The following is a 22,233-nucleotide window of genomic DNA, read 5'->3' as shown; positions in this document are numbered from 1 at the left end:
GATAATCTCATCATCAAGCCTATCTACTGTATTACATTCCATGCCATATTCCTCTCCTGACCTCACAATATAGTTCAACCTTGTTAATTCCATGTGTAATATATTTTTATATTCTTATATTCATATTTAATATTATATCTGTTAATTGTTGTCTCGTATTTTATAGTGTTATAGTATTCGATTTCCACTGTTTATTATCAACTCAAAGAAACAAATCTCATATATATGTACTATGTTCTCATATATATGTACTATGTATGACGAAAATTAATCTTGAATCTTGAATTGAAAATACTACAGTTTTTGCCTATCGGATCAATTAACACAAATTTCATTTTTACCATGATGTTAAGATGACAATAAAGGAGTATCATATCGCAAACTGAGAATTAGCATAAGAATGGAGCAAAGAATAGCAGTATAGAAAAGCCACAATAATTTTACTCTTAACAATTATTGTTATGAGTAAAATTATTGTGGCTTTTCTATTATAGAATGTACTGTACTATTATAGTACAGTACATTGACTCCAGTAGATGATTCATCATTTTGAAGCTAATGTGGAGAAGACCCTATATTAAAAAGTCAAGTTTTATTTTTTTTGTCACTGATGGTGGTTATGGGATGGCAAGCCAATTAATTAAACACGTGCATTGTAAACAACTTTCAATCCCAGCAAATAAATTGTATGCTATATTCATTTAGTTTCTTCTACTAATGTATGACCATGAAATCCCGAAGTCCAAAACCAGTACCTTTTTGATTAGAATAACAATAAATTACTAATAATAATAATAATTTCCGAATGATGGCTACTGACACAATTTCATCCTTTTTATGGAAATGGAATAAAAATAATGTCTTGGAAAAAAATGTCTTGTGCAGCTTTTTAAAGTGTAGATTGAAAATGTGTAACAGTGCTTGGACAGGAACATGATGTTATAATAGTATCAAGTACAGCTCTTCAACAAAAAGTCACTTTTTCCAGATATATGAAAAAAAGTGTCTCTGGCGAGACTAAACCAAGTATTATACCATAAACCACAAAGACCTAACAATATAGTTGCAATTGTAAACCCCAGACACTTTTATCACATAAATGACTTTTTGTGCTCATGAGTACAAAAAAGTTTACTAAGGCTAGGATAAAAACACTTATGCTTGCTTAACCTTGTAGGTTAGACTTAGTTGCACCACTGTACACAGTTGTACACTGAGGTATTCCATAAAAATGCACCTGGGCCAAATACCACACAGGGCCAAATACCACACAGGACCAACAGTTCAATCTATTCAATTCGACTTTACAGTATTTCAAATTCCATCATCAATATACATTATAACAAGATATGAATAATTCAATGTTTAAATGCCTCTTCCAAAGGATGTATTCTATTGAAAACTTCAATTTCTGCCTCCATGCAGAACGCAGAGAAAGCAGCAATAGAATTGAAGCATGGACCAATGATACATAAGCATCTCCATGGTTCAGCGCACACACTGTGGCTTCCACCAGTTTTGCTGACTGAGCTAAACTCCACCCTGAATATTGGATATAAACTTTACATTTTAAAATTTGGAACTATTTTTAGCTCAAAAATAAGAATGGGCTTTAAATAGGTAATGGACTGGTAAAAGCTTTGAAATACAGTTTTATTTTATGCTAATTGGCTTTCATTCCAGGATGAATATTTATAACTGTAGAGAAAACAAATAGTGGATAAAAAAAACTATGTACAGTTTATTACTCTGTGCGATATGAACCACATAATTTGAATTGATACAATGAGTATTCAATATCAGTTGAATGAATCTCTATATATACAAAAATCAATGAGCCCCATAGTGCTATACTCTGTTAAGTGAATGTGTTTGTTTGTTTTGGTACATATTTAAAAATAACTTCCTCAAATAGTCTTTCAAATCTGAGGCTAAAATTAATGTCAGTCTTTTTATCAGGATATTCAATGCAGGCTTCAACAGATAATATGGTTTCAATCCAACGCATTTCTCAAGCAACACATTTCTCACAAACATTTTTGTTGAATAAATTCAGCTCATTCTATGTTACAACAATTATTGATTACGATACGACTACCATATTTGCCTCCGTCGAGAATGGAATGTTCCAGAGTTCCATACTCGAGACCCGACGAATCAGGGTCACGGAACATGCGTACTTTGCCACACCACCCGTCTCAGATTCAACAACGCCCAATATGATTTCACAAGCTGTTACAATTCTCAGTGAAGATAAATAAGATAAATAAATGTTCCGTCAGAATCAAATATGAAGCTTTATGCCAACAGTACAATACTACAAGGTAAGTTTAATACTCATGATTTAGTTCTGAATTGTTCTGAAATGAAATTCTGACTCTATACAACAGTGTGTCTTCAAGTTGCAATGACGCAGCACAATGAGCTTTGTACGGTACAGAAATTCATTTACATATGGTATTGGCCTAGGCCTATAGTCCTGGGCAGTGTTCATAAAATAATAAACAATGTTTATAGAATAATAATAATACTGTAACAACATTTTAATTACATTATCCATTAATTACATTATACTGATTCCAATAAAGGGGCTGGGCATGGCCATATAAATTCTTCTCTTCTTAAAGAAGTGATACCAACTATCTTACAACCATTAATTCATGCTATTACTATTTTTCATCATTTAATCAATCAATCAAATCAATTTAATCGTACATTAACCAATGCAATCCATGATATGTGTATGCAGCTACCAAATATATTAATCAGCAAGACCAAAGTGATATTGTGGCTTGCATATTTTAGTTTACCATTTACCTACTGTATTTATACACAAATTGTGGACGCACTCCCCCACCCCAAAAAAATTACTTGCGCCCCCAGGCCCCCCCAGTCACCCCAAAAATCATGGTCAAGTACCGTAGTTAAAAATCACCTAAAATCACCATATTTTGCAAATTAGCGCCACTCAACTAATCATCGAGTCCCACTTCACCTTCGCGCCCCCCTACCATCAGCCCCCATTTCAAGACTTCTAGATACGCCACTGGTGTGATTACACACGTAACTAGGAATACTCCCCAGGGAGTGGAGGAGGTTGCATGTTGTGTATGATTGATTCTGTATCCAACAGTGAAACAGCTATCATGATTTATATATACTGGGTTCGGCAAACTGGGTTTCAGCCAACTGGGATTCATTGAGTCGGCAAACTAGTACTCAGCAAACTGGGATTCGGAAAAGCGGTCTCGGCAAACTGGCATGTGGCAAACTGGATTTCGACCATCTGGCCTAGAACCAAAGAAATGAAGTTTAATTATGTTAGCCAAGTACACAAAAGAAAATAAAATCTATCTTTATGCGAAATAAAGTGTAAATTTTATGTTTACAGTATGCTGTTCAGATTTTTTTTTAAATAAGTTTCAAGTAGTTGAAAAACATTTAAAAAGCAAACAACAGTTTCTTTGAAATAAATAAATGGTTGTCCTATGTTGTCTTTTGGAGACCAATTTTAACTTTGGTCTTCACTTAGGTTTCAGGGGTTACCCTCTAATTATGCTGTTTGGAGACCTATAGAGGCCTCCTAGTGTTGTAAATCACAGCCCACATAGGCCTAGCCTATAATGCCTAGCACAGAGCTTGTGATCGCGGTATCCTGACCATCAAAAATTAGCAGACGCACTGGGAAGCGTTGTCCACGGCAATGGACTGCATCGAAAATTGATTCCCCCATCATTAATGGAACAGGCCCACATGCTTGGCTGATTAGTTTTACTAATTTACATTTCGCAAGTCTAGTGCCATACGCAGCAAAAGTCCATGCCTAGTGTTGTAAAATGCATTTCAAACCAGGCTGGTTTTTGATTTACGTTTTGGTATAGAATTTGGAGAGGGCGTTTGATCAAGTCAGACCTACGTTTTGAATTTGAATTTCATTTTAAACTACATTTTGGAAAAACACATGCGTGATCATAAATTTGTCACGCATTTAGCACAAATCTATGCGTGATAACGAATATTGTGAATTAAGGGGAAGTTGATTTTAAAATTAGAAGAAAATTGTTTTACTAAAGTATAAAAATGATCATGCAGAAAATTAAACACAGGCCTACATTGAAACTCAAGTTGTACGTGGCTTTATTAATATTAAAAATATTTATGTTTATGTACCCAGTATTGTCAACAAACACTCCCTGAAATCGTTTTAAAACAGCTTAAAAATGCTCAGATTGTGGGAGCACACGGAGGACTTCACCCCGGGTGGCTCTGCCACTGGACCCCAGCGGCCCTGCCCCCTCCCCCACTCCAACTGGTGTAGTCACTCACACATCTCTCAGGTTGGTAACTATGCTGTCAATTACAGATATCAAGAAGGAAAGATCTGTCTAGAAATTGAACATCTCAACAAACACTGCAACTATTAAACTACTGTGGTAGATTTCTTATCACTCCAATATACTCCTAATTTTGGAGTCCTTAGGAGGTCATCTTTACACACCTGAACCAAAGCAAAGACAGGCCACTACTCTAGCACTACTGTAGCACCACAAGACCACCAAATGTCTCAAAAAATGCTGTTCAAGATTGTTCTTGCAAACAATTATTTTTTAACTGGAAAATATTAAACGTCTTTGACATTAATAAACTACAATCTGCCTTATTTATGTACCGTTTAACCAACAATCTACTTCCGGCACACATTAGTTCATTATTTAACAAACCCTCTGATACTCATTCACACTTCACTCGTTTTTCTGTTACCAATTTTTATGTTAAAAAATGTGAGTTTCATACCAGACACCATTCAATCCTTTACACCAGTCCTAAGCTTTGGGGGAGTCTTTCACACTCTTTAAAAAACAAACCATCTCTCTCAAGTTTCAGGATTACCTATAAAAAGTCTTTGGTGCAGATATATGGTGAGTAAGTTTCTCTTTGATCATTACTTATCTATTTATTATAATCATCTCATTATTATTATTATTATTATTATTATTATTATTATTATATTATTATTATTATTATTATTATTATCATCATTATCATTATTAAGTTTGATTTCACACTTTATGCTGTGTTCTAAAGTTTTATGTACCATCTTCTGGTTTTTTTTACAGGGGGTCAAGTCTTAAAGTTTTTTACTTATTTTGACCTCCTTCCACACTTCCTATAACTATATTTTCACTTGTACTTACAGCGATTTTGTAACCTTGTACTATTATTATATTGTTATCACCTTAATATTGTTATGTCAATTTGAAGAGTTGGAGAAAAAGCATTGAACAAACAAAACAAACAAAAAGATAATATCAGTGTTTTCACCCTGCAGTTAGTGGAACTCTAAATGTCAAATGGATCATCCTTGACAGACATTTCAACAAATTATTCAACTGTAGCATATTTAAAATATTTTGTAGAGCACCACATCTTCGCGAGTAGAATTTGTGGGTCAAAATGACAAAATTTAAGAAACACACATTGGTATCTGCTGCAGAATACATTTAATTAAACATAGGGTTTGAGGTATGACTTGGAAACAATTGAGTTTTTTTTCTAAATTGAACACAATTAGAATGCCACAGTATCACTTTTGTCAGATTGCTAGTGTTTTTACGGAGAGTGTAAATCTCGTAGAAGTGATTTGGATGAATGAATTTGTGTATTAACAAAGTTTTCACGACACCATCCCACACATGGAGGATCCAGATTTTATTTAATGAGGGGGCATCAATTTCATATAGGCCTGGATGATTTTTATACACAGAAATATGTTTCTAATAATGGTAAGATTTATGTTCAGTATATTATGCTGTTACGAAATGTTGTAACACTTAGTATTTGTATGGCATTTTGTATTTTCACTGTTCAAAAAAAAAAAAGGCAATGGTGGCAAACAGGGGAACGTTCCACTTCCTAAATCTGCCCCCTGCCCCAACATTGTGGGGCCGAGGAACAAAATGTTATTGCTATGACAACAGATGGCCGGAAATGGCACTCACAGATTAGACCTAAATTTTAATATACTTTTCTTCTTTTATCTCCATTTTTTAATTTCCAAAAAGTTCGGGGAGGGGCGTAACCTGGGATGAGTGTAGCCCGGGATGAGTGATTTGTGGGGGGGGGGGCCTTGAAGGTTAAGTGGCAATGCTCAATGACTAAGTCAGGGAGATTCAGATGGAAAAATATGGTGATATGTGGCAATTTTGTGAATACTTGAGAGTAATTTTTTTTTTCCAGTGGGAAGTGTGGGCGGAAGCAAGGTTTTTGGGAGGGGTTATTTCTTGTGCTGCTCTTATTTTCTTCCCAATGCATCACTGATCCCTTTATATATCAGATGACTATTGTATGATATATATAACTGAATAACAATGATCTATTTGCAATTTTTTTGTTAAAAACTAAAATTTCTGTAGTGACCATTTTGAAATTCAAAATGGAGATCCTAAAATTGAATTAAAAAAAAGTGGTGCCCATTTTTTTTCTTAATTAGTGATTTTTTAAAATATTTTTAGACATGTTTGCGAAGAATCTATCCAAAAAATGACAAAGGTAAAAAAAATATGACATAAGACAACAGACTAGAAAGTTGCTGTCAAAATGACTTTTCTCCATAAACGTCTGCTGACCCTTCAAAATATCTTGGCAACACTAATTTGGGTTGCCACCATAGTTTGAATACCAGGAACCTACTGTATGCAAAATGAACCACAAATGGACCCATTAATAAGGTCCATATGTTCAGATAGTTTGTCAACAGGGCAAAAGTCGTCATCGTCTATTATCAGAAAATTCAATGATAATATGGTTTTATGCAACACATCACAAACATAATGTCTCACAAACAAAACATTTAGTTCATTTTTCCACAATTGATTTCTATTTCAATTATTACTATCTATTTCCGTATTTGCTGTGTCATAGTCTAGAGCATTCCAAAATGTGAAACTCGGCGACCAACCAATCAGAAAGCTTGTAAATAGATCAGCCACGTAGAAAACCCGTGATGCTGTGATCACAAAGCAAGTTCATTGCGATGTTTCGAGCCAACACGGAAATAATTTTAAAATCTGTTATCTGTTATAAGTCTCCGTGACGGCAGCTAAATTCTTAATCTCATATGAAGGCAAGATTATCAATAAGGTAGGTTTTCATGATTTATTAAAACTGTTTTAAAACCTTCCATTTTGATTAAAATAATGTGCTAGGCTATGGTGGCAAATCATTGTGTATTCGAAAGGAAAGCCTGTCTAACAATGGGCTTGCATTTCATAAATGAAATGGGGAAGCCTAGTAGGCCTAAAACAGTGAAACACTTATGGTCCAGTAATGGCGTGGCCTAATCCTATCATCTCAAGGCAAGACATGTTTGAAAACACCGTTCAGCAACCTATGGGTCGCGACCCAATGTTTGGGTCACAGAAACATTTAGATGGGTCGCATAATCTCTTCAGATCGTGAAAACTTGACTTAATACGAACAAGGACAAACAAAATCAAATTAATGCAAACGAAAGTGCAGTTTACTTTGTAATGCATTTGCTATCATAGTTTCATTTGTTATTTTGTTATTTTAGTATTTATATAGCACTTATTCCATTAGGTTACAAAGCATTTTATATTATGTTAAATAATATACTATCAAAACATTTGTACTTCAGGTATGACAACTTCAAAGTGTTATTTTTGTTCCTTTCAGTGTGATTGGCTTTCAGCTGAAAATTATAACGACAAAACATTTTCTCTTCAATTTAATGTGTCTATGTCTTCGCATAGGCCTAACCCATATTTCTGGCAGCAATCTATGAATTTGTGTAGACCTATAGTAAAATGCCAGTAAATCATTCATTTTAAAAAATCTTATTGGAACATTTGATAACTTACATGCTTTGTTAAATGAGTAATTCAAAGTTATATTTTCATTTTTATGGGTTTTAAATTGATTGTGTGGGTAATCTTTGGAATAGGCTTATCTTTTAATCGATTGCCAAAAGAATCAAGTGGGTTCTTCTCATACCCCTCGCGCATATAAAACGGCGGACGTGATTTAATGACCTCATTCACCCAAACTAAAAAATAATAATACCGTATTCAATCATTTCACCATGGAATTCAGGTGAGAAATTTGGCTTCTGGTTTGGTGGGTCACGTCTGAGTGCTTGACATATAATTTGGGTCATGGGCTAAACAGGTTGCAGAATGGGGTTTTAAACAATGTTGTATAGAATAATATTAACAACTTCTTCATTAATTACATTATATATTAATAACATCATATTATAAATATAATTTAATTTAACACTGAAAACACGAATCATGTAAAAACAACTAATCCAATGCCTGTGATATGTTAAACAATGTAGCTGTTTTAGACAGATTCCTATCCAAAAAAAATGATAGGTAGAAGCTAGGGTCCAGTTGATTCAGGTATTTTGACCTTGCTGGTTAAGAATGTGGTGGATTCCAAGCAAAATTCTCTTTCTTATAAGAGCACTTTTAACCATACAGAGTAATTTTGGTACCAAACTGTTCGAAAAACTTGTTTCTATTTTGTTCCCCAACAAAATACCAGGAAAAAGCTTTTACCCCAAAAACCCATTTTTGGTCAAACTTCTATGGCATTAACCTTCTTCTTTGAGAAAAAATGCAGAGAACACCATCCCTGCAAAATAATTTTGTAAAGTTACAATAAAAAATATTAACTAGAAAATATATCACTCCAGTATATAATTTCAAGTATATTACAGGAAAAAGGCTAAATTCCACTTGTAATTTTAAACTCAACCTACTCCCTCTTGACATCACTCAGGAACCTGGGGTGAACGGTTACATTATTTTCTTCTCTTATAAGTTTATAATGATTAAGAAACTAGGATGCATTTTTTCTTCAGTTGAAATTCAGTGTCAGGGCTTTGCTTTTATCCAAATCAAGGTCAAACTTCCCACAGTGAGCTTTTGCAGAACATCAGGCTAAAGGTTTCCTTATACACTTGCATAGGACATTTGTTTTGCTTCACAATAGCCCTGATGGTAGTTAAAATATATTTATTTTAAAAAAAATGTTTAACTATTGTCTTACATTACTACTACAGAACATCATTAAAATTGATCTACTTTATGTAAAACAAGCAAATTTTGGCGGTAAATAAAAAAAGACAGACATATTTATTAATAGGTTGTTGGTAAATTCACTGTTATAGAATTCAGTAAGGCGTTTGATTACATAATCACGCATTGGCTATTAATAAACTTTATAAAGTCAATCGTGACATCAACTCCCAATGTTATTTGCCTATCCCCAACAGTACAATATTATATAGTGTAAGCTTGGCTTGATCTTTCTCTAGGTTTGTGAGCAAAAGATGAAAACAACGTTGCCTAATGTAATATACACACAGTACAATGATCATATCACTATTGAAACCGATAACTGCATGCTACATAGCAGTTGATTATTAATAATAATAATTATAATAAAAAACAATAATAACAATAACAATAATAATAATAATAGTAATAATAATAATAATAATAATAATAATAATAATAATAATGTAGTTTTATATAGCGCCAAATCCATCTAACATAAGATGCAGGGCGCTTGATATGTGGACTAAGAACTCGATCAATGACTTTCTTCACCCCTAAGGGTCCTTTATGTCTGTGCTTCCCGGTAACCCGGTACCACCAACTCTTGTCGTCCACAACAGATTATCAAAACTAACATTAAAAGACATGATTGACTTATAAAGCAATTAGTATAGCTGCATACATCATACACCACCTATTTATGGAGTTTAGAACAGGCTTGTCGCATCAAAGGAACCTGTTACTGTTGTGATTTCCTTCTCACTAATACCTCCATGGTTGCACCAATCAAAATGGAATGTTGAGAGTACAGGTACAGTGTACTTGTTAAAAAATTGGTTACTTATGTTCAGTGTATAACTTGGAAATCAACAAATATCTGGGACCATAATAAGAAACAAGCTGATCCTAAAAATTATGATGCATATTAATTTTTATATTATTTTATTTCCCAGATTTGGAAGAAAATCTGACCCAGGCCTCCCTCCAATTAGGCCTAAGTATCTACCAACAGCTGCTGTGCAAGAACATATCATCAAAATCTAGAAACAATCTGCCAAATCGCCGAACACTTCAGAACTTTTGACTATGAGTTTTTGGGAGCTTTTGGCAAGTAGCTGTAAAGAGAGGTATTGGCTATACAATACATGAGCACTCAGAGAGGTTTAGCTGATATGATGCTGTTGTCTGGGATAATTCTCACAAATTCCCCCTAAGACTTCAGATTCGAAAAAGTTCATATAATGGGTAACCTCTCTCATTAATGGACACCTATTGGTTAATATCTTGGAAAGGTGGGAATAGCCCTTCTTCAAATAAATGCACATTAGCCAAATTGGCCTTGCAATACATCCTGATAGAGAGTAATCTGAATGGATAGTGGTTCAAATGAGGCTCTCCAGCTTGCTTACAACCTTTTGTTTCAAAATCTAATTCTTGAGAAGTTCTTTTTCGTAAGGAACAATGTTTTCTTGCAGTAAGGAAAAGCTATGCATCAAAGCACAATTTCTTCTGATTTGCAAATAAATAAATAGATTTGCAAGTCAGTATTGCTTGACATATGCAGCTTTCTGAGAAAATAACCTTCTTAAAAATTCCCCTCCAAGACATTTTTGACAAAGTTCTCGAAATAATGGAAGTTCTTGGTAACCTTACAAAAAAATGTCATCTGAATCTGAAACTGAAGATACTGACAGGAGTCCACCAGGGTACATGTGATTATTGGAATATATTATTTTGGAAAGTTGGAAATAGATCTTCAAATAAATGCACATTAGCCGAACTGGCCTTGCAACCATTGCAAGCAAAGGTAAGCATAACCAGACTAAAACTCCTAAGAAAATATTTTATTGTTCCTTTTCTTCTTTTTTTTTTTAACATTTCTTGGTAAAAATCTCCCATACCAACCTTAATTCTTCGAGTTGCTTTAGCCAGTGGCGGCTGTAAGATATATTGTCTACGGGGTGGCCGGAAATGGAACTCTCAGACTTGAAAAATACTTTTAAATGTAAAGTTGGTAAAATACAATTGTTACTATACTGTACTCTCAAACGCAACTCAATAAACATGCATTTCATTTCATCAGGCCTTTTTTTTTTTTTGGTTTTTTGATCAAACTCCAATGAGCTCAACCTGTTGGATGGTGGGGCGTAAGCGCCTGAAATTGTACCTTGTTCATTAATGTAAAGTTGGTAAAATACGATTGTTACTATACTGTACTCTCAAACGCAACTCAATAAACATGCATTTCATTTCCATCAGGGGAAGTTAGGCATACACCGCCACTGCACACTATCAAATCACTTCATTTTTCTAGGGTGGATTATTAAGTTTTATGGGCTTTTGAAATGTATTTTTTAGTTTTAGAAATATTGTATGTGGTCCTAAATGTTTCTTTTGGCTATAAGTATGACTGCAACAAGCCTCAAGAATAATTTCTAGGCTCGGTCTATTGCACAGCAGCAGCACAGCAAGCGCCTACTACAGTAACCCAGTAATGCATCGTGAACATGTCTCTTAATATTATGCCAAAGCTTTACTATCAATATCTTTCATGCCTTTCCATGTCCAATGTCCTAAGGCTTCAGATGTAATACTGAAATATTTGTTAGTGATTTGGAAAAAAAAAATTTCATGTTAAAAAATACAGAAACAGCAATATGGTGTCGCTTACAACACTCAGAAAAATTGCCGAGCTGCCATCTTTACAGTGTATTAACTTGAGCATTCAAAATAATAACAAAGCGAGTACCGCATACAGATTACATGACTGATTAGACGTAAAAGGTGGACATTTTGTTAGCCTGTCAATTATCACCCATCCATGTCAATATTACACAGATGTGGTTGATAAATTAATACTTTCAGAGGCCTTTACACAAGATTTTCAGTCTAGTTTTAAGGTTACTATTTCAAAATGATTAAAAAAACATCTGAATAACACATCAAATAACAAGATGATTCTAAAATTACCACCAAGTATTGATGTTTGTTATTATATTTAATTTAACAGATGGACAAGATGATCCATACCAAGTGGTCAGCAAAAAAAATGGAGCTAGAAATGGACACTCATAGAAAGACATTACCAAGCTTTCACCGTGAAATTAGGTTTGGGAGGGGTAATGTTGAAATTCAGTGATGTCACAGGAATAGTGACGGGTGATTTTAAACACATTGTAACTTCGTTAAGCTTAAACTGATAGTATCTAACATCCGCTAAAAACAGTGTGAAACTAAAATTGCAGAAAACGAAGAAAAGGCCCAAAACAGCTACCAACATCAAAATCGTGAATTTGAAGTAAAATAATGGATAAAACAATGGTCAATAAGCGCCTACCTTTTCAGCATACAAGATACATCCAATCCACTTGTAAGGGAAGGAGTAAAGAGGCTGTATACAAATTTCTGAAGTTGGGAACTTCATAGGCAATCCATTCTTAAAAATGAGGTCAAAATTTGAGACAGTGCTTTCATACTGTACTTTTAAAAATGTTTTTTTATATTATTCTTGATATGGGTGGAAGAAATGTATCATTTGTTTCCCGAGTTCCGGCGCCCACTTAATTATTTTCTATTCAAATAGGAAAATGCGATTTTCAAGCACCTAGGTGTCTTGTTCTGTAATTCACCATTCTGTTTGTTTGAAATACTCGTCGACTTAAACATGAAAGTATGCATTTTAATAGTCTATTTGCTATATTGTAAACTTATTGCCTTCAAATAATAATAACATTTTATTATCAAGACTATTTCAAAAATATTAAAAGTATAGAATGTAGTGTGTTCAATTGTCAGTCTTCTTCAACATACCAAGTCGGCTGATTCTATCAAGTCTGACAAAACCTTACTTAAAAACTTTCTTTTTAACAACACTGAATACACCTATGTTTCCCATTTTTCTATCTAGGAAGGTTTTACAGCTAATGTGCTATCATTTGCCGGATGTCCAGAGCTGGATACCACCTGTTCCTCACTCGATACCACAACATTGCCTTTTGCCGTGCACGTTAGAGTCGAAGGCTTATTCTAAGGTGGAAGCCACCGGAGCCCAGCATACTGCTTAACATAGTGTCTGCATGCACCTGGACAGTGACGTTGTTTTGACATCAGTCCTGTTCTGGACGCTTAATCAACCTTAAACCTCTAATCTCGTCGGCAAAGTAAATGAATGTGTATACTATTTACATCCAAGGTGTTTCTTAATGTTGTCAAAATTTGCATATTTCAAGGGGCATCTACATAGGCCAAGTCCCGTCATTGTCAATATATATATATATTTCTGTAAATCAGTAAAAACAGCTCCTTAAGTCTTGCAATGGCTGCCAACAGTCCCATTAAAATCAAAAGTAGAGCCATTTATTTACAATTTCAAACTAATTCAGATGTATTGCAACATTCTATGCCAGATACCTTTCGACAAGCATGCCATGTCCCAGTCCTCCGGCTGCGCAAGCTGCGATGAGGGCAAATTGTCCATCCTCTTTCTTTAGTCTGTTGGTAGGCCTAGATTCAATTTTGTGAAGACATATCTTGTATATATGCTTTCATGTTTATATCGGCAAGTAGGTCAGGCAAGAAGCAAAGTGCTATACAACAGAACCTCTCTGGTTAACCACTACTTGAGCAATGACAAACAGCTTGCAAATCCTTCTCCAATCTCCCGTCGTCGGCAAAGTCTACAAGTTTGTATACTATTTACATCCGATGTGTTTCTCATTATTGTCAAGACTGCCCTAATTCAAAGGGCATCTAAATATGCCAAGTCCCTTCCTTAGTTAACCTAAATTTATTTCTGTGAAGATAAGCAAGTCTTGCATGCTTTTACATTTAATTCGGTGTGTAGGTCAGGAAAAAAGAAAGGTACTACACATTAGCACCTCTCTGGTCAACCACTGCTCAATGTCAATTTCAACCGGGGAGGCGCTAGCCATAACGAAGCGCTTGGAAAATACCTACAATGTTCCCCTCTTCGGCAAAAGTCCACAAGTGTGTATTTTATTTACATTTAATGTGTTTCTCAATGTTGTCAAGATTGGCATACTTCAAAGGGCATCTACAGTACATACAGTAGGCCAAGTCCCGTCTTAGTAGGCCTAAAGTCAATTCTGTGAAGATATGTCTAGCATATGCTTTCATGTTTAAGTCAACGTGTAGGTTGGACAAAAAGAAAGGTGGTATACAATTGCATCTCCCAGGTCAACAACTCCTCAATGTCAACCACTAACCAGGGAGGGGCCAGCCATGACAAACTGCTTGCAAAACCTCTAATCTTCACCTTGTCGGTAAAAACAAGTGTGTATACTATCTATCTGAAGTCCTTCTTAATGCTGTCAAGATTGGCATACTTCAACGGACACAAAAAGTATCTTGGAATTTCTTATTTCGTAGACATTTTACCTTTTCGAGGTAAACTATCTTTGTCTTACCCCAGGTAAGCTCTCTTGGAATTCTATCTCCATGAGATAAATTATCTTGACATTTTATTTTTCTGATAAAACCTATATCTTGGAATTCAAATCTCCTTAATGAAGCTTGTTGAAGAACTAAGGAAGCTAGTCTAAGGCTTTCGGCATCCTCCGAGGCCTTTTTCTGGAACAGGTCTTTTAATTTTTGAATTTCTTCTTTCAGTTTGTCACACTTCTGTTGGCAATTGTTCTTTGAATTCTTCCATCTTAGCCTCTGAGTCATGAATGATGTTCTCAGCTTGGTTAACAACTTCAACTTTTTCCTTCCTCTTGTTGTCCTCTTCAGAGTATTTCTCTGCATTCGTTACCATGTTTTCAATCTCGCCCTTACTTAACACACCAGATGATTGGATAACAATGTGTTTTTCCTTGCCAGTCTCCTTATCTCGAGCCGATACACTGACGAATCCATTGGTGTCCATGTCAAAACTTACTTCAATCTGAGAAACACCCCTCCACCTCCCCCCCCACCCCAACTCTTGGAGCTTGTGGAAGACCAAACAATTGGAATTGAGCAAGGAGTTTGTTGTCTGCTGCCATCTCACTCTTGCCCTGGTGCACTTTAATTTCTACGTGTGTCTGCCCATCAGCTGCTGTGGAGAACACCTGCAACATTTTTGTTGGGATAGTTGTGTTTCTGTTGATCAGCCTTGTAAAAACACCACCAAAAATTTTGATTCCTACAGACAGAGGAGTCATGTTCAACATAAGTACATCGGTGACATCACTAGCAAGCATGCCACCTTGGATTGCTGCGCCCTTTGTAGCATAAAGTGTGATTTTTGAATGTGTTACTGCTTGAAGTTTAGCAGGCATTCCTACAAGTCTCTCGCCTTCTGGTGTAAATGCTACCACTGGGGGCATTGTTTTCTTTCAATGTTGGCATTAACAATACCATTGAATTGTTATTTGATGTTTCTTATAACATATAAATCCAGGATACACAAAGGGTATCTTGGAATTCCTTTAAGAAATAATTTACATTTTCGAGATAAATTATCATTGTCTTCCTCTGGTAAGCTGCCTTGGAACTTCGTCTCCGTGAGATAAATTATCTTGACATTTTATTTTTCTGATGAAACCTTTGTCTTGGAATTCAATATACAATTTAACAAAAATCATCTTATTGAATACAACGACTACAAACCATTTTACAATACAGAATAGAATTAAACTGTGCTCAAGGGTATGTTTCTTTTGCCCACATGCATCTTCACACCAAATTTCTACAAGAAAACATATTCTTGGGATTCCTCAACAAGCACTGTATATGGTCAGTTCATGAGGATATTCAACACCCCAGAGAACATGATCAACATATTTTTTTCAAATTTAGTTCTCTTCTTTTCTTCTTGTTGGCTACTATCTTCCTTCGCTACTTGCATCACTGCTGCCTTCTGATTGGTCCTATTCTGAAGCCATCCTCTTGTAGGCCATTTTAAACTCTTTAATGAAGCTTGTTGAAGAGCTGAGGAAGCCAGTCTAAGGCTTTCAGAATCCTCCGAGTCCTTCTACTGGAGCAGGTCTTTTACTTTTTGAAGTTCTTCTTTCAGTTTGTCACACTTCTGTTGGCAATTGTTCTTTGAATTCTTCCATCTTAGCCTCTGTGTCATGAATGATGTTCTCAGCTTGGTTAACAACTTCAACCTTTTCCTTCCTCTTTTTGTCATCTTCAGAGTATTTCTCTGCATTCATTACCATGGTTTCAATCTCATCCCCACTTAACACACCTGATGATTGGATAACAATGTGTTGTTCATTGCCAGTCTCCTTATCTTGAGCCGATGCACTGACGATTCCATTGGCGTCCATGTCAAAACTTACTGCAATCTGAGGACCCCCCCCCCCACTCTTGGAGCCGGTGGATGACCAACCAAATGGAATTGACCAAGGAGTTTGTTGTCTGCTGCCAATTCACTCTCGCCCTGGTACACTTTAATTTCTACGGGTGTCTGCACATCAGCTGCTGTGGAGAACACCTGCAACACTGAATACACCTATGTTTCCCATTTTTCTATCTAGGAAGGTTTTACAGCTAATGTGCTATCATTTGCCAGATGTCCAGAGCAGATACCACCTGTTCCTCACTCGATACTACAACATTGCCTTTTGCCGTGAACGTTAGCAGAGTCGAAGGCTTATTCTAAGGTGGAAGCCACCGGAGCCCAGCATACTGCTTAACAGAGTGTCTGCATGCACACGGACAGTGACGTTGTTTCGACATCAGTCCTGTTCTGGACGCTTAATCAACCTCAAACCTCTAATCTCGTCGGCAAAGTAAATTAATGTGTATACTATTTACATCCGAAGTGTTTCTCAATGTTGTCAAAATTGGCATATTTTAAGGGGCATCTACATAGGCCAAGTCCCGTCATTGTCAATATATATATATATTTCTGTAAATTAGTAAAAACAGCTCCTTAAGTCTTGCAATGGCTGCCAACAGTCCCATTCAAATCAAAAGTAGAGCCATTTATTTACAATTTCAAACTAATTCAGATGTATTGCAACATTCTATGCCAGATACCTTTTGACAAGCATGCCATGTCCCAGTCCTCCGGCTGCGCAAGCTGCGATGAGGGCAAATTGTCCATCCTCTTCCTTTAGTCTGTTGGTAGGCCTAGATTCAATTTTGTGAAGACATATCTTGTATATATGCTTTCATGTTTATATCGGCAAGTAGGTCAGGCAAGAAGCAAAGTGCTATACAACAGCACCTCTCTGGTTAACCACTCCTTGAGCAATGACAAAGAGCTTGCAAATCCTTCTCCAATCTCCCATCGTCGGCAAAGTCTACAAGTTTGTACACTATTTACATCCGATGTGTTTCTCATTATTGTCAAGACTGCCCCAATTCAAAGGGCATCTAAATATGCCAAGTCCCTTCTTTAGTTAACCTAAATTTATTTCTGTGAAGATAAGCAAGTCTCGCATGCTTTCACATTTAATTCGGTGTGTAGGTCAGGCAAAAAGAAAGGTACTATACATTAGCACCTCTCTGGTCAACCACTGCTCAATGTCAATTTCAACCGGGGAGGCCCTAGCAATGACAAGGCGCTTGCAAATACCTACAATGTTCCCCTCTTCGGCAAAAGTCCACAAGTGTGTATATTATTTATATTTGTTGTGTTTCTCAATGTTGTCAAGATTGGCATACTTCAAAGGGCATCTACAGTACATAGGCCAAGTCCCGTCTTAGTAGGCCTAAAGTCAATTCTGTGAAGATATGTCTAGCATATGCTTTCATGTTTAAGTCAACGTGTAGGTTGGACAAAAAGAAAGGTGGTATACAATTGCATCTCTCAGGTCAACAACTCCTCAATGTCAACCACTAACCAGGGAGGGGCCAGCCATGACAAATTGGCTTTCAAAACCTCTAATCTTCTCCTTGTTGGTAAAAACAAGTGTGTATACTATCTATCTGAAGTCCTTCTCAATGCTGTCAAGATTGGCATACTTCAACGGGAACAAAAAGTATCTTGGAATTTCTTATTTCATAGACATTTTACCTTTTCGAGGTAAACTATCTTTGTCTTACCTCAGGTAAGCTCTCTTGGAATTCTATCTCCGTGAGATAAATTATCTTGACATTTTATTTTTCTGATAAAACCTATATCTTGGAATTCAAATCTCTTTAATGAAGCTTGTTGAAGAACTAAGGAAGCTAGTCTAAGGCTTTCGGCATCCTCCGAGGCCTTTTTCTGGAACAGGTCTTTTAATTTTGGAATTTCTTCTTCAGTTTGTCACACTTCTGTTGGCAATTGTTCTTTGAATTCTTCCATCTTAGCCTCTGAGTCATGAATGATGTTCTCAGCTTGGTTAACAACTTCAACTTTTTCCTTCCTCTTGTTGTCCTCTTCAGAGCATTTCTCTGCATTCGTTACCATGTTTTCAATCTCGCCCTTACTTAACACACCAGATGATTGGATAACAATGTGTTTTTCCTTGCCAGTCTAATTATCTCGAGCCGATACACTGACGAATCCATTGGTGTCCATGTCAAAACTTACTTCAATCTGAGGAACACCCCTCCCCCCCCCCACTCTTGGAGCTTGTGGAAGACCAAACAATTGGAATTGACCAAGGAGCTGCCATCTCACTCTTGCCCTGGTGCACTTTAATTTCTACATGTGTCTGCCCATCAGCTGCTGTGGAGAACACTGCAACATTTTTGTTGGGATAGTTGTGTTTCTGTTGATCAGCTTTGTAAAAACACCACCTAAAATTTTGATTCCTACAGACAGAGGAGTCATGTCCAACAGAAGTACATTGGTGACATCACTAGCAAGCACGCCACCTTGGATTTCTGCGCCTTTTGTAGCATAAAGTGTGTTTTTTGAATGTGTTACTGCTTGAAGTTTAGCAGGCATTCCTACAAGTCTCTCGCCTTCTGGGGTAAATGCTACCACTGAGGGCATTGTTTTCTTTCAATGTTGGCATTAACAATACCATTGAATTGTTATTTCGTGTTTCTTATAACATATAAATCCAAGATACACAAAAAGTATCTTGGAATTCCTTTAAGAAATAGTTTACCTTTTCGAGATAAATTATCTTTGTCTTCCTCAGGTAAGCTGTCTTGGAACTTCGTCTCCGTGAGATAAATTATCTTGACATTCTATTTTTCTGATGAAACCTATGTCTTGGAATTCAATATACAATTTAACAAAAATCATCTTATTGAATACAACGACTACAAACCATTTTACAATACAGAATAGAATTAAACTGTGCTCAAGGGTATGTTTCTTTTGCCCACATGCATCTTCACATCAAATTTCTACAAGAAAACATATTCTTGGGATTCCTCAACAAGCACTGTATATGGTCAGTTCATGAGGATATTCAACACCCCTAAGAACATGATCAGCATATTTTTTTCAAATTTAGTTCTCTTCTTTTCTTCTTGTTGGCTACTATATTCCTTCGCTACTTGCATCACTGCTGCCTTCTGATTGGTCCTATTCTGAAGCCAACTTGTAGAAGGCCATTTTAAACTCTTTAATGAAGCTTGTTGAAGAGCTGAAGAAGCCAGTCTAAGGCTTTCAGAGTCCTCCGAGTCCTTCTACTGGAGCAGGTCTTTACTTTTTGAAGTTCTTCTTTCACTTCTGTTGGCAATTGTTCTTTGAATTTTTCCATCTTAGCCCCTGTGTCATGAATGATGTTCTCAGCTTGGTTAACAACTTCAACTTTTTCCTTCCTCTTTTTGTCCTCTTCAGAGTATTTCTCTGCATTCATTACCATGGTTTCAATTTGATCCCCACTTAACACACCTGATGATTGGATAACAATGTGTTGTTCATTGCCAGTCTCCTTATCTTGAGCCGATGCACTGACGATTCCATTGGCGTCCATGTCAAAACTTACTGCAATCTGAGGGCCCCCCCCCCCACTCTTGGAGCTGGTGGATGACCAACCAATTGGAATTGACCAAGGAGTTTGTTGTCTGCTGTCAATTCACTCTCGCCCTGGTACACTTTAATTAATGTCTACGTGTGTCTGCACATCAGCTGCTGTGGAGAACACCTGCAACACTGAATACACCTATGTTTCCCATTTCTCTATCTAGGAAGGTTTTACAGCTAATGTGCTATCATTTGCCGGATGTCCAGAGCTGGATACCACCTGTTCCTCACTCGATACCACAACATTGCCTTTTGCCGTGCACGTTCGCAGAGTCGAAGGCTTATTCTAAGGTGGAAGCCACCGGAGCCCAGCACACTGCTTAACAGAGTGTCTGCATGCACCCGGACAGTGACGTTGTTTCGACATCAGTCCTGTTCTGGACGCTTAATCAACCTTAAACCTCTAATCTTGTCAGCAAAGTAAATGAATGTGTATACTATTTACATCCGAAGTGTTGTCAAAATTGGCATATTTCAAGGGGCATCTACATAGGCCAAGTCCTGTCATTGTCAATATATATATATATATTTCTGTAAATTAGTAAAAACAGCTCCTTAAGTCTTGCAATGGCTGCCAACAGTCCCATTCAAATCAAAAGTAGAGCTGTTTATTTACAAACTAATTCAAATGTATTGCAACATTCTATGCTAGATACCTTTCGACAAGCATGCCATGTCCCAGTCCTCCGGCTGCGCAGGCTGCGATGAGGGCAAATTGTCCATCCTCTTTCTTTAGTCTGTTGGTAGGCCTAGATTCAATTTTGTGAAGACATATCTTGTACCGTATATATGCTTTCATGTTTATATCGGCAAGTAGGTCAGGCAAGAAGCAAAGTGCTATACAACAGCACCTCTCTGGTTAACCACTCCTTCAGCAATGACAAAGAGCTTGCAAATCCTTCTCCAATCTCCCGTCGTCGGCAAAGTCTACAAGCTTGTACACTATTTACATCCGATGTGTTTCTCATTATTGTCAAGACTGCCCTAATTCAAAGGGCATCTAAATATGGCAAGTCAACCTGTGCTTTACCAGTACTTCCACATACTTGTGGGAATTCCTTTGCTTACCAACAAATTTTTACACGTGTGAGAAAAACAGAATTTCCCAGGAGCGTGAGAAAAAGAGACAGATCCATCACCTCCGAATTAAAATTAGATAAAACTTAATATACACTCAACATTAAAAATTAGTACAGCATACAGGTTTTATAATTAATCGTAAAATCTGATATTTGACTGTTAAGTGATATAATGTGTTCCTAAAATTTGAAAGATTTGATCTGGAATGTCCTGAAATTGTCATGGAAATTTGCTTGTTAAAAAAATGTACAAACCCTGTTAATTTATTTACTTTTATTTTCACCATACCAGCCGAATGAAATTAATACTGCAAAACATTGCTGTCAACATGAATCAATTACAGCAATATATTTCTGTGACAATGCGGTCAACCACTGCTCAATAATTGTAATTAATTCTGTAATTCCAAATGTAAAATTTAAAGATAAACTCTTATATTACATTTATTAAGTTACTTTTATTGATTGTATATTTTACTTATGTTCTGTATAACAATACACACTTAAATTCTACAATGAAAATTTCTTTTTTTACATTTATTAGTTAAGTTATGGTTGAAAATTGTTGTTACTTTTGTGTGTCAAACTGAACCACTTTGGAAACCAGTACATTGTATTGAAAGTGTATTTCAGAATAAAGAAAGAATAAATAAAATAAAATGCAGCGTATTTTCATTAAACAGCAACGTTGATTGAGTCTAATACTGGGTTGTTATAATCTAAAACCACGTGAACTAAGCGAGATGAACAAATACCGATGGTGCTCAAAATAATTGCTTTTCTGCCTAGCTTCGTGTGGCAAACCATGGAAAAACTTGTCTGGTCTAATTTTCTACACGAAGCTGAGTAGGCATAGTTTTGTACACGAATGCTAATTGGTTCGCTCGCCCAGTGCAGTGCACATGGTTTTGCTGTTTCACGTACACGAACGCTAATTGGTTGGCTCGCCCAGTGCACATGAGTTTAGTTTGTCTCAACAGGCCCAGACAACACCACAGCTCTGTTGTTTAGAATAGGGCATGAAGGGGAATTCCCAAGTTTTGTCGTATAGGTAATCTTACAATATTTTCATGTTCTTTAGTTAAATAAAAGACATAATGGGATGAATTAATACACTAGACACATGGTTTTATTAGAAACACTTTATTATGACATCGTAAAGTGATGAATAAAAACACTAAACACATGGTTTTATTCG

The 22,233-nt window shown here is 36.2% G+C and overlaps 1 long non-coding RNA gene and 3 pseudogenes across 1 annotated transcript; all 4 read right to left on the bottom strand.

The window, feature by feature from the left end:
- Window positions 1-2,666: 2,666 nt before the first annotated feature.
- On the bottom strand, window positions 2,667-11,085 carry LOC117104815. The gene is made up of 2 exons (XR_004444828.1): window positions 10,992-11,085; window positions 2,667-3,291 (listed from the first exon to the last, which is right to left on the bottom strand). It is a non-coding gene; the product is annotated as an uncharacterized LOC117104815 (long non-coding RNA).
- Window positions 11,086-13,411: 2,326 nt separating this feature from the next.
- LOC117104826 lies at window positions 13,412-15,415 on the bottom strand (annotated as a pseudogene).
- Window positions 15,416-15,747: 332 nt separating this feature from the next.
- LOC117104825 overlaps window positions 15,748-22,233 on the bottom strand; it is a 16,080-nt pseudogene continuing 9,594 nt past the window's right edge.
- On the bottom strand, window positions 17,174-20,957 carry LOC117104813 (annotated as a pseudogene).

The sequence above is a fragment of the Anneissia japonica genome, unplaced genomic scaffold (assembly GCF_011630105.1).
Source record: "Anneissia japonica isolate Jap-2015-1 unplaced genomic scaffold, ASM1163010v1 scaffold2834_len698180_cov181, whole genome shotgun sequence".
In the NCBI taxonomy this organism is placed as follows: Eukaryota; Metazoa; Echinodermata; class Crinoidea; order Comatulida; family Comatulidae; genus Anneissia; species Anneissia japonica.
The sequence above is the reverse complement of the archived record's forward strand: the minus strand, read 5'-3'. Positions and strand labels throughout refer to the sequence as shown.